A 14,139-nucleotide genomic window follows, 5' to 3' on the forward strand; every position below is an offset into this window, starting at 1 on the left:
CTTTAAAGGATTGATACAAAAATCTCAACTTTTCATTAAAAATTGCTTCACTTTGCTTCCTTGTGGAAACTTGGGGTTGAGTTAAAAGCACACCCCCTCCCCAGATAAACCAGGATAAACTTCAAAAGCAGCAGGAAGGAAGAGATGAGAGAAGACTACGTTCTCCCCATGTGTCATTTAAAAGAGGAATATTTCTCTAGGAGCACAGCCTGAGGTTCAGAGCCCAGCCTCTGAATAAGCAAAATGGCAAAGACCAAAGGCAAGAGACTACTGTGAAAGAAACGTTTTGTAACTTCTCAAGCATTCAAAGACTGCTGAAACGGTTTCATATAGGACCCATGTTTTAGTGAGCACTGCCAGAACAAACACGACCACCCAAGTCAGACAACTCTGTGGCTCCGTTTGCAGCACGGTGTCACCACCACAGCAACGACACCCAGCACGTACTTTATAGTTGCACAGCATCTCTAACTCCCATATTCAAAGCCCTGAAGTTTCAAGAGTGATTTGTATTTCCCCAGATTCCCGAGAACTTCCTTGGGATAATCTGGGTGTTCATGTTAGAGATGACTGGGCAGTGGCGTGCTGCCTTCCACACGGCATTCCTTCTTACTGAAAGGGTACAACATGCACGAACAGCTCGAGAGTTATAGCACTTACTGAGCTAACAAATGCAAGATGACTTTTTCCACAGTACGAGACACACTTTATAAAGATATTTATAACCTAGATAGATGGATATGCCCTGCAAAAACAGCAGCACATTTTTCATGTTTTAAAGAGTTAGAGAAGGCTGAAAGCAGAGCCCTGCTGCAGACAGCACAGCTCACCTCTTGCAGCGAGACAGGAAATCGAGATGCTGAGAAAGCTGCATCCTAAATCACAGTAGAAATCCCTTCTCACTGTGGTTAAAAACTCCCAGATATTCAACCCTCCAAGCAAATGCTGCTCCCCCGTTTTGAATTTACCTGCTAGAACAAACTTCCACATTTTTGCCCCTAGAGGGGGCACATTCCCTTGCAAGATTACCCATCCTTTTGTACTTGGAAATGTTTGAAGAGGAGCCAAGTCCTTCAGCTACAGAATAGGTAAAAACACTCTTTTGACTCGCCAGTTCTGCACACAGCACCCAACTGCTCCTTGTTAGAAACTAAGGGTGGCTTTTTGAGTTAGAGGTTTTTCATGCTGACAGGGAGCTGTCTTAAACTTGGCTGTTTGACCAGTACAATTACTGCAATATGAAATTCTAACTTGGGGATGTACTGTTGTCACTCAGCCCACTGACAGCAGCATCTTGTGCTGGAAATCTTTCTTTTAGATAGAAACACCCCTTTTTTAAGGATAATTTGTGTGGATGAAAACACACAGAGGAAATTTTCGGCTAAAAAATCAATGGTTTAGGTGCAGCTGCTTTTGGAGGCTTTTCTGTTTGTACAGGTAGCACCAAGGCAGCTAAGCCCTGAGATTTATTGAGAAAACAAAACAAAAAAAGAAATCCAGAAAAAAATATAGTTATATCCCTCACTGCAGTCCTGTATCATTTATGAATCCTAGAGCAAAACAGCTTTTATCAAAACTGTACCGGATCTATACCTTTCACTGTACTTTGTGTTATACAGACTAGAGCTTGAAGTTCCCATACTTCAGTTTTACTTTACAATGTTAATTTCATTCTGTACGCTTGATCTATTTACTAAATGTCACACTACTAAACTCTAGATCACATTCATAGAAACAAATAGATGTTGTTTACTGGTGAAGAAAAATCCAGACTTCAACAGCCTTTACAGTTAGCCAAAGCAACTGAACTTGTATTTTTCTTCAAAAGCACATATCTTAAAAGAATCCTCCTACTTCAGAATAATGTATCAAAGAGTTAATTTTAGATACTGTGTGGTAAGCTTCCTAAGGAATTTCTTCATCATTTACATCCTTGCCCAGCGGAACTAACATCAAGGTTAAAGCATATGCTATAAACACTGGATTGCTTAATCATAATCAGATAAGCAATATTAAAAAAAATCCTCTGAAACAGCACCTAACTTGGAGGTCTGTCTTAAAAAAACGAAAAAGAAGAACCATTTGCCAATAAAAACTGCGTAGTCCCATCCCAGGCTGAGAAACGGCTTAAAACAAACTGTTAATGTAACAACACATTACCATAAACCTCACCAGTAATCCCATTCTTCCACTCATGCTGGTAGAAACACCCCGAAGACTCTCAAGTCCTTTTGCCTACCATCCAATGGCTTTCAAGACTGGATATACTGATTAAAGCACAGAAGACCACTATTGTGAGCAGACGAGATTTTACAATGTACCACCTCCTTACCGGCACAGCGCCTATGGAAGGCCAAGCTGAAGCCCCAAAGAGAAGGTGAGATGTTGGTCCTCACCTTCTAAGAGATGTGGAGCTGTGCATGCACAGCCTGGTCCTTTTCAGCCAGCTAATTCCCACTGGGCTTTCTGAGGCTTTCAGTTAAGTGATCTCTGGAGAGGGTCAGGCTCTGTTACAACCTTCAAGATGTTGTAAACCGCAACAAACTCAAGAGCAGAACGTGAAGGGTTGTATCATATCGGTTCGAGTTCAAAAGCAAAATGATGGCTGCATGTGTTCACCAAAAGGCGCGGTGAGCATGGAGCTATTTTAAGCGATGAGGCAAACACAAGTTATCAGAAAGGAAAAGAGAAAGTGGTTGAATTACCCACAGCCACCACAGCAAGGCCTATCTCACCAGCCAGATGGCAGCTCTTCACCGAGGCATTCACTGCAGCATCCCTTACAGAGCACAAAGCATGCAGGAAATTAAACATCCGAACTACAAAACCCTTTGTAATTTTGCTGTTATAATTGAAAACCACGTTTCTGATCCTTCCTGTAAGATACATCAGCTTGGGTCACACAAGTTATTTAACAGAAAGGGGCACTAAAAGAATGTCAAGCTTTTATGAGAAAACAGAGAAAACCAGAAGATTATTATTACTTTTTTTTTAGGTTTCCCTGTTACTTAGGCAACCAGGGCCCTCACCAGCCAGTCACAGCATAGGAAAGATGCAGCCTCCCTTAAACCAGAGGAGGAAAAAGCAATGCAAACAGAGGTTTGGCAGCTCAGGCAGGCTAGAAAGAAATCACGTAGAAGGGGCAGATTTCAAGAACAAAGCAGCAGAGAGGATGGGTGGCTGACATGCAGGTCGAGATGGAGGATTCTGTACTGGACGTATGAAAGATCAAGATGTTATAAAAAGATCTTATAATTATATTGAGGAGAGGACAAATTAAGCTTACCAATACTTCAATATATTCTTTGTATATTTGAATACTCCCCTAGATGTTGACATTACTGTAATAAACTTGGACATGAAACATCCTGGTGGCATCATGAAGAACTGCCTTTAAAGAAAGCCAATGACACAACCAACCAACCCACCCCTCCAAACCCTAATCCTCTCCAACCTTCTATCATTCAGAATTAATATGACATGGCAAGGTGCTTTGAGGATCTCACTGATCAATTCATTATCCTGAAAACTTCCCAGTTAAAGACTTACACAGTCAACCAAAGTCTTGAGTCATTCGGTACAAGTGACTTCAACACAGTTATGGATTTAACTTTACAGGCTTGAATCAAGTCAAACAGAACAGAAGATACAATGCTAGAATCACAGCAGATGGGATTATTTTAATATTTCAAAAGTAATATCAGCTTGGAGACTGAGGAATTCTGGAAGGAGCTGCAAGGCAGAGCTTCTTGTTGGTTGTTATCCAGGTGGAAAACAGCTTGAGAGTTTCAGGCGGAAAAATAAGCAGATGTGATCATCAAGCATTTGGAACATTTTGAAATGAACTGCCTTGCAGGCCATAAAAACTTTGTTTTACTGAGATTATTAGGATGGTGATACTTCCCTGGATTGGTAAGGGAAAACACTAAAAAAGGACTGGTTGAGATAGTAGTTCAGAATTCGGACTAGAAATTTAAATGACATGAAGGTAAACTTGCAAAGTTTTTAAAACCAGGCATGTATGACCACACATCTAAAAATGTAAAAAGTTTTAATGCATTTTAATGACATTTTGGCATTTCTTTAAAGCTGCATACCACTCTCTCTTCAGGAAAAGCAGCAAATTTATTGTTTCTGCCTTCTGTTTCTCTAAGATTTTGAACAGTTTTGAGAAGGATTGCTCAGAAACACCCAAATCCTAAGAACTGAGCACATTCCATCTCTTCTTTCATTCCTCAGACAGACTTGCTGCAGGAAGAGAAATTAAGATGACACAAAACAAAATCTAGCATTGCAGTGAGACTAGCTAATTTAAGTTTAAGTGTCTGTGTATAACACATTTGCCCAAGGAACAGCTGGTTCATTTGTTTTTCTTACTGAAAAGCTCCATTTTAAACCCAAGCTGAGCCTGGATTGCTGAACAGATTGGTAGTAGTAGAGCTTTCACCTGTTGGTTTGAATCCAGTATAGGTCTCTAATGCCTGAAACTCATTATGAGCATCAGAAAACAAGTGGGTCTTCTTCTGGGTCCTACAGTACAGCAATTCCTAGAGAGCAATGACTGAGGCAGAAAAGCTGTACTATCTCTTAATCTTTATTAGTCACCGTTTCTTGGTCACAGCTGGGAAACACAAGATCTTAGAAGGAAAAAAAAGATGTGTACTGACGTCAATGGCTTGCGAGAGTGGTGAAGGATGGCTGCTCACTACGCGAAGAGGATCAAGAGAAACAAGTGAAAACATGCAATGGTTTGTTCCAGCTCACCTACAACCATCACAAACTGGGGGGAGTTAACAGGAAAAAAAAGCAGCTCTTTCACATTAAACTCCATGTAACTTAATAATGACTGGAACAGCTTAATGCTGCAGTCAAAAACTGTAGCTCTCCCATTTTCCGGAGGGCATTGTGTGGGAGTACTCGTGCAAGCCTGTGCCTTGCACCACGTACGGAGCACAATAAAGCAGCTATAATCATTAATGGCGTGGATGAAGCACTTCATAATAACCCACATATATAATCCCCCTCCTATGCTTCTTCCACACTAAACTTCCATGGGCTATGCAAATTTAAACTACCATAAAGCTACTGTACAAAGCCTTTATAAAGGCACATGCTTGTCTCCTAAGCCACAGCGCAACTGCTTACACAACACAGCTCTGCTCTCATCTTCAGCCTCCCTTTGTTATAAAGAACTTACTCCAGCTCTTTAAAGAATGGGTTTTGTAGATAATGGGTGTTAAGCATTTCATAATTCTCATTTCAAATTCACTGAAAAACAGCTCTTCCATTACGGGAACATTATCGGTCTGGCTCAATTCCACATAGGAGAACAACTCCCAGAGCCAGCAGGAGATCCCAGGGCTTCAGGAGCTGCTTGGTGAGCGGGCATCAGCTCACTCCTGCTTGCAGCAACTGGCACAAGACAGGAATTGTTCTTGGTGCACTACAACATGGGAAAGGAAGAGAAAAGATACTCTGCCTCTGTAATCCTCTCACCCTGTTCTTTGGCAGGAGAACTACCTTGTAGCTGGTTCACTGAATCAGCCATTGCACTGCTTATGCTCATCTCCATGCTTGGATGTTCTTTGGAAATCTTGGCTCACTCAGGCTCCAAGATCACTGACAAAATAACACACATTCAGCTGCCTGGAAAGGCTCTGCAAGGCAATAACCTGAGGCATGCTTTCAGGACTGTTGGACTACACAGATTCTTGTGGTCCCTTCCAACCTGCATGATCTTAACTAGGTGCTTTTACTGCAATACTATTTTAAAGAGCAAATCTCAGTCGTAGTATCTAGCCAAAGATCCCCCACGTATATCTAAGTCATCCTGCTTCAAACTAAGCACGCCTTGCGCTAGTGCTGGGCAGGTTTGTGAACCAAGCAGGCAATCTCATGAGTAAACCATTCTTAAACCAGTTTTGCAACTCATGCCTGCATACTAGCACGGGGAGGAAACCCCAAAACGCTACAACCGAACCAGCAGCACCTGGTACCTACAGAAACCAGAGGGCTGCTGCCCTGCAGAGAGCAAAGCTTGCCCTCTGAGATGGCATTGCCTGCATTCATGTGCCAAAGAAACTGAGACGAATCTGAACAGCGAAGCAAGACAAGGGGTTTGAACAGCTCCTTCTGCACTAATCCACTGGCTACAAGGTATGTGCTATCACTGCCCAGTCTGAGGTATGTCTCATCCATGAGTTGTAACTGAAAGCCAATCTGTCTGCATACCATTGGTACATGTTTGTCAGAAACCTTTTGGTTTGGGTTGGATTTTGGGGAGGAGGGGAAAAGAAAGAGAAAGGGGTGTTTATTTTGGGAAGAGGCTGGTGCAGAAATGCAAGGTGCACCTCTGGGCACAGGGATCTGCTCCCTTTATCATAGGGGAGCATCAGCATCAGTTAATTCATTAGCACTAATTAACTAGGCTGAAGGTGAAAAATATTTAACAGAATCTTCTGAAAGACAGAAGATTTCTCTCTTTCTGCAGAAATCTGCACTACATAAGCAAGCCACTTCTCTTCAAATTTTAGCCACAGTTAGCATGAGTTCATTCCTTACTGTCCCTGCTGTGCTGCAGGGGAGAGATCAGGGCAGGGAGAAGAGAGGGAATAGCTGCCATGAGAGAAGGGACAGCTGGGGACAGAGAACGATCTGGGAAGGAGAATGCTTGTGGGAAAGGGGGCTCAGGGCCCTGAAACAACTCCCTCAAAATTCCTCTTAAAAATCCTCACTAATGCCAACAGCAGCAATCCTGTCAGAAGAACTAGGATCTGCAGCCTCACCATGCTCGCCTGCCAGAGAAAGAGGGGAAGCCAGAGAAGAGGGGAACTACACCAGAAACCTCAACATTTGACAGCAGCATAACTTACAGAACAGAGCTAATTCTTCCTTAATACAGTTTTACTAGAGCACAAATACCTACAGTTTATGCAGTTAGGGGCTTTTCATCTGCTCTGGTCATGACAGACAACTACGACACCCATCAGGCTGGCACACACCTCTAATCCACAACGTGGCTAAGGACTGCCAGTTACTGGACCAGGACCGTAACAACTATCAACTAAAAACAAGAAAATAGTGAATTTTAACCACTACCATGGGTTCAGAGGCTGGTTAACCAGTCACCAAGTCACCTTTACAACAAGCTTCCCCATCTCTTTCCTTGCAGACTTTTGCCATGATACAAACTCTAAAGCAGACCGATTCATTGGCAAGTTGTTCTTTGTCCAAATAGGGTTTGATAGAGAAAGTTGATTATGTATTAATGCTTGGTAGTTGTCGTGTTAGCAATACCATATGTACTGCCACTTCTATATTGCTCTGTAAAACTTGGATCTAATATTGCGAGAAGGTAACAGCTTCCAAGAAACATTACATCAGGGTTCAAACGTGACAAGTAGTTTTACTAATGAAGTATTCATGTACTATTCTGCTTTGCATGTCATTAAAATAGATGCTTGTCTAGACAGGCTTCTTAGATAAAAATAAAAGATCTGGTTGGCAAAAGAGTTTCTCTGTATACCCTTTTCATTCACAAGTTTTTGCTTTCTTTGGAGGTCCACAAAGCTTTTCCTCTGCTCCCCTAAAATAGACCTGTAAAAGTCTTCTACTGATGCATAAGTCATGGATGTTTGAAAAGGATGCTGCAGAAGGGCCACCAGAAAACATAGCATACTAGTTCTTGAGGTGCAAATGCTTTATTCTTTCACAAAACAGCAGAAGCTGACATTTGGTCTGCAGAAGTTCTGTTAATCCTAAACGAGACCTCTATATTTACAAAGACTCCATTATCCTATGAAAAGCAACATCCTTTGTGAGCACTGTTTTCAGCCTGCAGAGAAAAAAAGTCTTCATAGGACTTTTTAACATAATAACCATATACAAACCGCAACTATTCAGTATTACTTTCCTAATATGACAAACTACTTTGCTATTTCCAGTTACTTCTGGAAAACAAGTAATTGCTATGCTATTTGCATTTTACTTTAAGAGGATTTTCCTTTACCTATGATCAGCAGGACACTAGTGATCACTGTGGACCCCTACATCATCCAGCAAATACACAAGAGCCTGCTGCACTCCTTTCCAAGTTAGACAAAAGGTGAAGATAATTTTACCTTTACTTGAGGCTAATCTCAGTAAGTACAATCCACTTGTCCTTAACTGCTTGCTTGGACCAAGTCTTGCAGCCACCTAAAGAAAAGGCATGTCCTTTTGCTTCTCAGGTGGAAAAGGCACAGTCTGACCATGCTAAGAAGTCCTGCCCTATACAGGGAGGTTTAATTAGTAACTAGTGACCGCAGCAACTCGAGCTGCTCCATCTCCATCGCATGACCACTGTCAGTGTGCTTAACCTTTGAACAATCCCCTGCCCACCACAATGCCCACTCTGTAGGCAGCAAAATATTTGAGACTTAATCTGAGCTTGAAGTTGATATGGATAGAAATTTGGCTTGAGATAGCCCTTTGAGCAGGATGCATCCATGGGCAAGGAGCAAACGAGACACCCAAGGTCTGGCTGAGCCCCTCATTTAAAGTTGTTTGAACTGAGGTTGTTGCCGAACTGAGGCACTTTGAAGGACACCAGCTCCTTCAGGAACACCAATTTTAGGGCAAAACACTCTGTCAATTACAGTAGCAAGCAGCACCACCTCTGAAGATCACCTTTTCACATGGAAGGCAGCATCTACGGGGCTCTCATTGGCTTAGACTGAAATGTTCAATAAGGAATATATTTTAAACACTTCATATTTCTTTTTCTCATTTTACTAGAAGACAGCAAGGGAGATGAAGCAGATATCCAGTTTCACTGCTGTAAGTGGCCAATAACGGAGTAAATATCCACTCCTGGGAAGTATTTAATAAACTAGACATCATGTCCTGACTACTATCAGATACCAGAAGAATATTATTCATTTAAAACAGACATGCTCCTGTCTGAAAGATCTGCAACACAAATATCAACAAGCAGTCTGCAGCTTCTTATATGAAGAATTTTAAACATTCTCTTGTCATGAGTCCAGGTTTATTTTGTGCATTTAATGGCCATCATGTAGAGTCGGTCTTCTGGGGTTTTTTGTAGTTACTGTTTTTCCTTAAAGGAGGTAGCTGCGCTTTCCTGGTCACACATTAATGGTTAAAAAAACAAAATGCAGGTCTGAAAACAGTGTTGTACGGTCAACCTCACTGCACCCAAAAAGGCAAATTGAAACCAAAGACAGGAAGCAGACGGGCATATGCTACCAGGGGAAGAGACGTGAGAAGAGTCCGAGCAATTATGTTGATGAAACATCCCAAAATACCTTCCAAAAAACAAGACCAGAAGTTAAAAATATTTAAGGAAAACAACTGTAGGATGTAGCCCTAAGTGGATTTTTATTTGCAGGGTTGATTGTTTCCAACCTGCACTTAGATATATAAATATTCCAGCCTGCCGCAACTGCTTTACATCCTGGTGATTTGATTCAATGCTCCATTTGAAGAAAACATGTAAATCCAGCATCCCTCAGAAAGGATGTTGTGCATCTATTTTAAAAATATTAATCACAGCAGAAATGACAGAAAGCATCACCTTAATTGTAGCTCTGAACTGAAGAGGCTTTTGAGAAAACAGACCCTGTTTCAAGGTTAGGAAAAAGCCAGCGAAGCACAACAACATAATGTGTCCTTCACTAGCACCACCAACACATTGTGCCCAGGATGGCAGAGAGAGCTTGTAATGTTCCTATGGAACACACATGAACCAGCAGCTTCAGAATCACACACATCCCAGTGTCACAAGCACTAGTGAAGGCTATAAGGCAAGTAAATTGGAGCAATTCCCAAATTTGAATGGGTCTCTTCATCTTCCACAGTAGCCTTTTGCTTTAAAGCAGCACAAGGTGCCTTTTCCATTGCGAATACATGTACTTCTTCCTCAATGTCTGGGTACTGGCCCAAGCATGTTAGCTTTAAGCGAATGGGAAGAAAGAGCAGGAGATCCCACATAATGATCTGGAATTTCCAAGAGGACAGAAAACAAAATTATGATAACAGAAAAAGGTGCACCATTAGAATAAAAGCACCTCCAGCAGTGATACACTAGTCCAATTCCAATTATTATCTTTAACTGCCTCATTGATTAACTATTGTCATTTCTCCTCATTCTCTACTCATGAATCTCTGTGCTCAGCTTTTCACCACACGCTATGCACAGCAGTTGCAATGTGGAAAGAACATGAATATTGGCCAAACGTTAATCTGGCTGTTATTTGCTTCCTTGCGAAGATGAGGAACACCAACCCTATGGAGAACCTCCTGGTAGGCGCTGCAGATGCAGCCTTCTTGCATGGAATTCTCCAATTAAAAAAGAATTTATTGGCATTTCTCTAATTTTCAGTCAGGGGATCTCTTGAACAGCTCACTTTTACAAGAAGCATTTCTCTAATGAAAAATACCATACAAAACACACAGTTTTATTTCAGCCACAGGCTGCATGGGACAGCCTAGCAATATATAATAACACAAGCATCTCTTCCTCTCACTTCTAACCACATATCCCAGTGGAGCACAGTCCTCCCAGGACACAGCGGCTACACCCCAGTGCTCTTCAGAAATCTGGAGGCACACTCAGTCCACAGGATGGAAATTAATAATCCATTTAATGGTGCTGTTAAGGATCACTTTAGTTCATGGTACATGAGGGTTCCTCTGCAGTGCACTGCATTTTAAAATCACTGCTGGTATATGCCCTTCTCTTTCTAAAACGCATGCAAGCCACTGTTTGTGAAAGTAAAGACCCTTCGTAAATGGTCCCTTCCCACCACTTCTGAGTCTGTGGATGCACAGATGTTTTCTGAGCAGCAAAACCATCCTAGCAGTTGCCCAGCTCCCAGCTCCTGCTTGTTACTGCTGCTGAAATACCTGTTGAGTTCTCCTGCTGTAAGTGCCCGCAGCTATGCAACTGGACAGGGGAACTGATGAATGTCAAAAGCAACCCAATGTTGTGGCAAAGGACATTTTAAACCTACAGGTGTTCACTGATCCTGCTCAGCATCCTGCAGCCCCATGAAGAGATGTGGAAGGAGAACAAGGACGTTGTGTAAAGGGAAGCAGGCATCTTGCTCTGCTGCTTAAAGCATTCAGGGTCTACAGCCCTGTTCGGTATTGGGAAGCCAACTCCACTCTGCCAAAGTGAGAATACACATTCTGCTTTCTTTCATGCTGTGCCTCACACCTGAAAGAAATGCTCAACACCCCACACACTCCAAAGTCACTAGTTCTCAGTACTTCCCCTGCTAGGATGTACACTCTCTCCTCCAAATACTAACAGCTCTACAGAAGGGACTTAGCAAAGCAGGAGCCCCATCCTGTCGTACAGTGTTGCCTTCCTGCTCCCTTGCATCCCTCCTCTGACTTAAGTGAAAACAATCCAAGGAATTATATCAAATGAAAGAAACCAGCAACAGTTACCTTTGCTATTTAGGAAAACTTTTATACTGCTTCACATAAAAAGAAGGGTTTCTCTTCCTCAGTTTATTTTGTGTTTTTATAGGCATCTTTACAGTAACACTCTGCTTTCCATGGGGCCTTTTAGAATAAAAACTGAAGCAAAGATAGGACAAAACAAAGCTGAAGAGGAAGAACAACTGCTTGTGAGACTCCATCAATGCAGGATGAGGTTATTCAGATTAACTCCCTGCTTCTCTCCCTAGAAAGCTTTCAAAGGGGAAATGGGGAACTCAAATATAAAATCCAAACCAAAGGTTTCTCCAAACCTTTCAACTCCCAGCTCCAAAGTAGTTACTACAAATGAAGGTATTTCTATTGCACTACAGTTTATAGATTAATGCTGCAAACTTGCTCTTTGTCAGTGTGAAGGTAAACAAGCGGATTGCTTTTAAACATCCAGGAACTGAAATAACGTGCTGTATTTTCAGCCAGGAAGAGCTGTTTTCTCACTCATATTTATAAATTGAGTATCTCCTCCTTGAAGTTCCAGTTTAAAAAGAAAAATGCAGCTAAAGCTGCCAACTGTGCAACAGTCATGTGGTGAGGCTTTAGAGACTTGACAGCACGGTTAAACCAAATGACAACAGTGGTAAAAGAGAATGAGAAACAAGGCTTTAGAGAAGGTTTAAACATTTTGCAGTTTGCATCTACAATTTGAATCCTCCGTTCATTTTCCAAAGGACAATAGAAGTTGAAGTAATTGGTGTTACAATTGATTTTTGCCTTTTTAAATTTCACATGGCTCAAAGGCAAAAATGAAACAATTCTCCTGCTTTTAGCAGACAACTTGCTAGCAACTGGCCAGTCTTCAACTGTGACAACTACGGAGCAAAGGGACCTTTATAAGGACTTCGCTCATGCAGCAGCGCTGTGTGCTCAAAGTGCCTCCCTGGAAAAGGGCATTTCTCAAGAGCAATAAGCCATCCTTCCAGGCGTGCCAGCTCAACAACAGACACAGAAAATGCTGAGAATCAGAGGTAAGAGGTGGCAGAGCAGCAGAGCATGCCACGCTGCTGGCTGTCTCCAAGTACCCACTGGGAAGCAGATTGAATTCAGTGCCCGAGCAGGGAGCACGCAGCCTGGAGGCCACTGGTTAAAGATCCCCAATTTAGATGGAGTCTTCTCATGAAAAAGGAATTATTGTGTCTGAGCAGAAGTGAAACAGCCAGAGTATCTTAGAGATTTCTCAGCAGCAGGAGGTTCTTTCCAAGGATAGGGATGGCAGATGGAGCACACATGATGTTGCTCCATAAAATGGACTTTTAAGATGAGTTGTCTCTCCCACGGCTTTGCAGAAGCCCAGAGCAGGTACCCATCCAGCAGCTGGACAGTAGTGTTTCTTTTCACACTTGTCACGTCCTCATGTCATGTCCATGCTTCAGAACAATGTGATGGTGACACTGCAACAATCAGAGTGGCCAAAACTTGAGAAAGGCACCAATGAAGCTGGGACCGCAGCCCTCGTGAGAGCATCTATCAGTGCTGTGCACACATGGAGGCAGGAGAATATCAAAACAGTCTGGGTGCAATCTGGTAAAAGCTAGACTCAATGTATTCACTAACCATTTTAGCGAAGATAAACCTAAGGAGGGAACTTGGTGTCAACACCTTTTAAAAATAGACACTGATGTGTAGAAATAAAAACAAAATACAAGCACCCTCCTAATGCACACTCAGGTTCTCAGTGCAAGCAGCAGTGAGCCTGACACCTTGCAAGACATCAGCAACTTTTGGGGTTTAATCCCTTACTTCTGGAGCGACTTGTTTTTTTAATAAGTAAGGAGGAAGCAGAGACAGGACACCTGACCCAAACTAGCCAAAGTGGTATTCCATACCACAGCACGTCATGCTCAGTATAGAAACTGGGGGGAGTCACCTAAAAGGCCCAGATCGCTGCTTGGGTTGGGTGGGGTATCGGTCAGTGGGTGGTGAGCAACTGTATTCTCTCCCCTTGTTATTTGCCTTTTCATTATTATTATTAGTGGTAGTAGTAGTGGTTTTGTATGGTACCTTAGTTACTGGACTGCTCTTATCTCAACCTGTGGGAGTTACATTCTTTTGAGGTTTAATCCCTTACTTCTGGAGCTACTTATTTTTTTAACTGAAATAAAACAAAAGAGAAAATGCCCCCGTCAGACTAAGAACTTCTCTTTGCTGAGCAGAGTTTAGTACAAGAAAAAAACCCCAACCAAACAAAACAGCCCACAACCAAAAACAGAAAGAAAAAAACCTAGTAGTTGCAACTATAAGTTTTATGATACTCACTACAGATTTGAGAATTTCCTTAGCTTTTACAGCCTTCATGCTCATCTCAGTACTACTGCTGATCATATTGACAGACACACTTTGATAGTCAGACCTCCCAAAGCTTTTGTAACTGCTGAAATCTAAAATTAGACAGCCACAGTCCCCAAAATACCATTCATTGGCGTTTTAGAGAGGCATTAGAGAAACCTGACTGAGCATTCTGTATCCACATACAAAAGCACATTGTTCAACAAGGTTTCACGTGTGTGTGGACAATGTAATACATTACAGAAAAAATATTTTGTCAATACCAATTAAAAAGCCTCTTCAGATAAATGAGCTACTGAGAAGGCAATTCCTACAGCCTTAACACCCCGGCAAAGGCTAGGCAATGGTACA

The 14,139-nt window shown here is 42.1% G+C and overlaps 1 protein-coding gene across 2 annotated transcripts in view; it reads right to left on the reverse strand.

Annotated features, from left to right (window-relative positions):
* Positions 1 to 14,139, reverse strand: part of UBTD2 (ubiquitin domain containing 2) — a 57,197-nt gene that overhangs the window by 6,264 nt on the left and 36,794 nt on the right. The gene's annotated exons all lie outside the window — the stretch shown is intronic.

The sequence above is a fragment of the Strigops habroptila genome, chromosome 12 (assembly GCF_004027225.2).
Source record: "Strigops habroptila isolate Jane chromosome 12, bStrHab1.2.pri, whole genome shotgun sequence".
In the NCBI taxonomy this organism is placed as follows: domain Eukaryota; kingdom Metazoa; phylum Chordata; class Aves; order Psittaciformes; family Psittacidae; genus Strigops; species Strigops habroptila.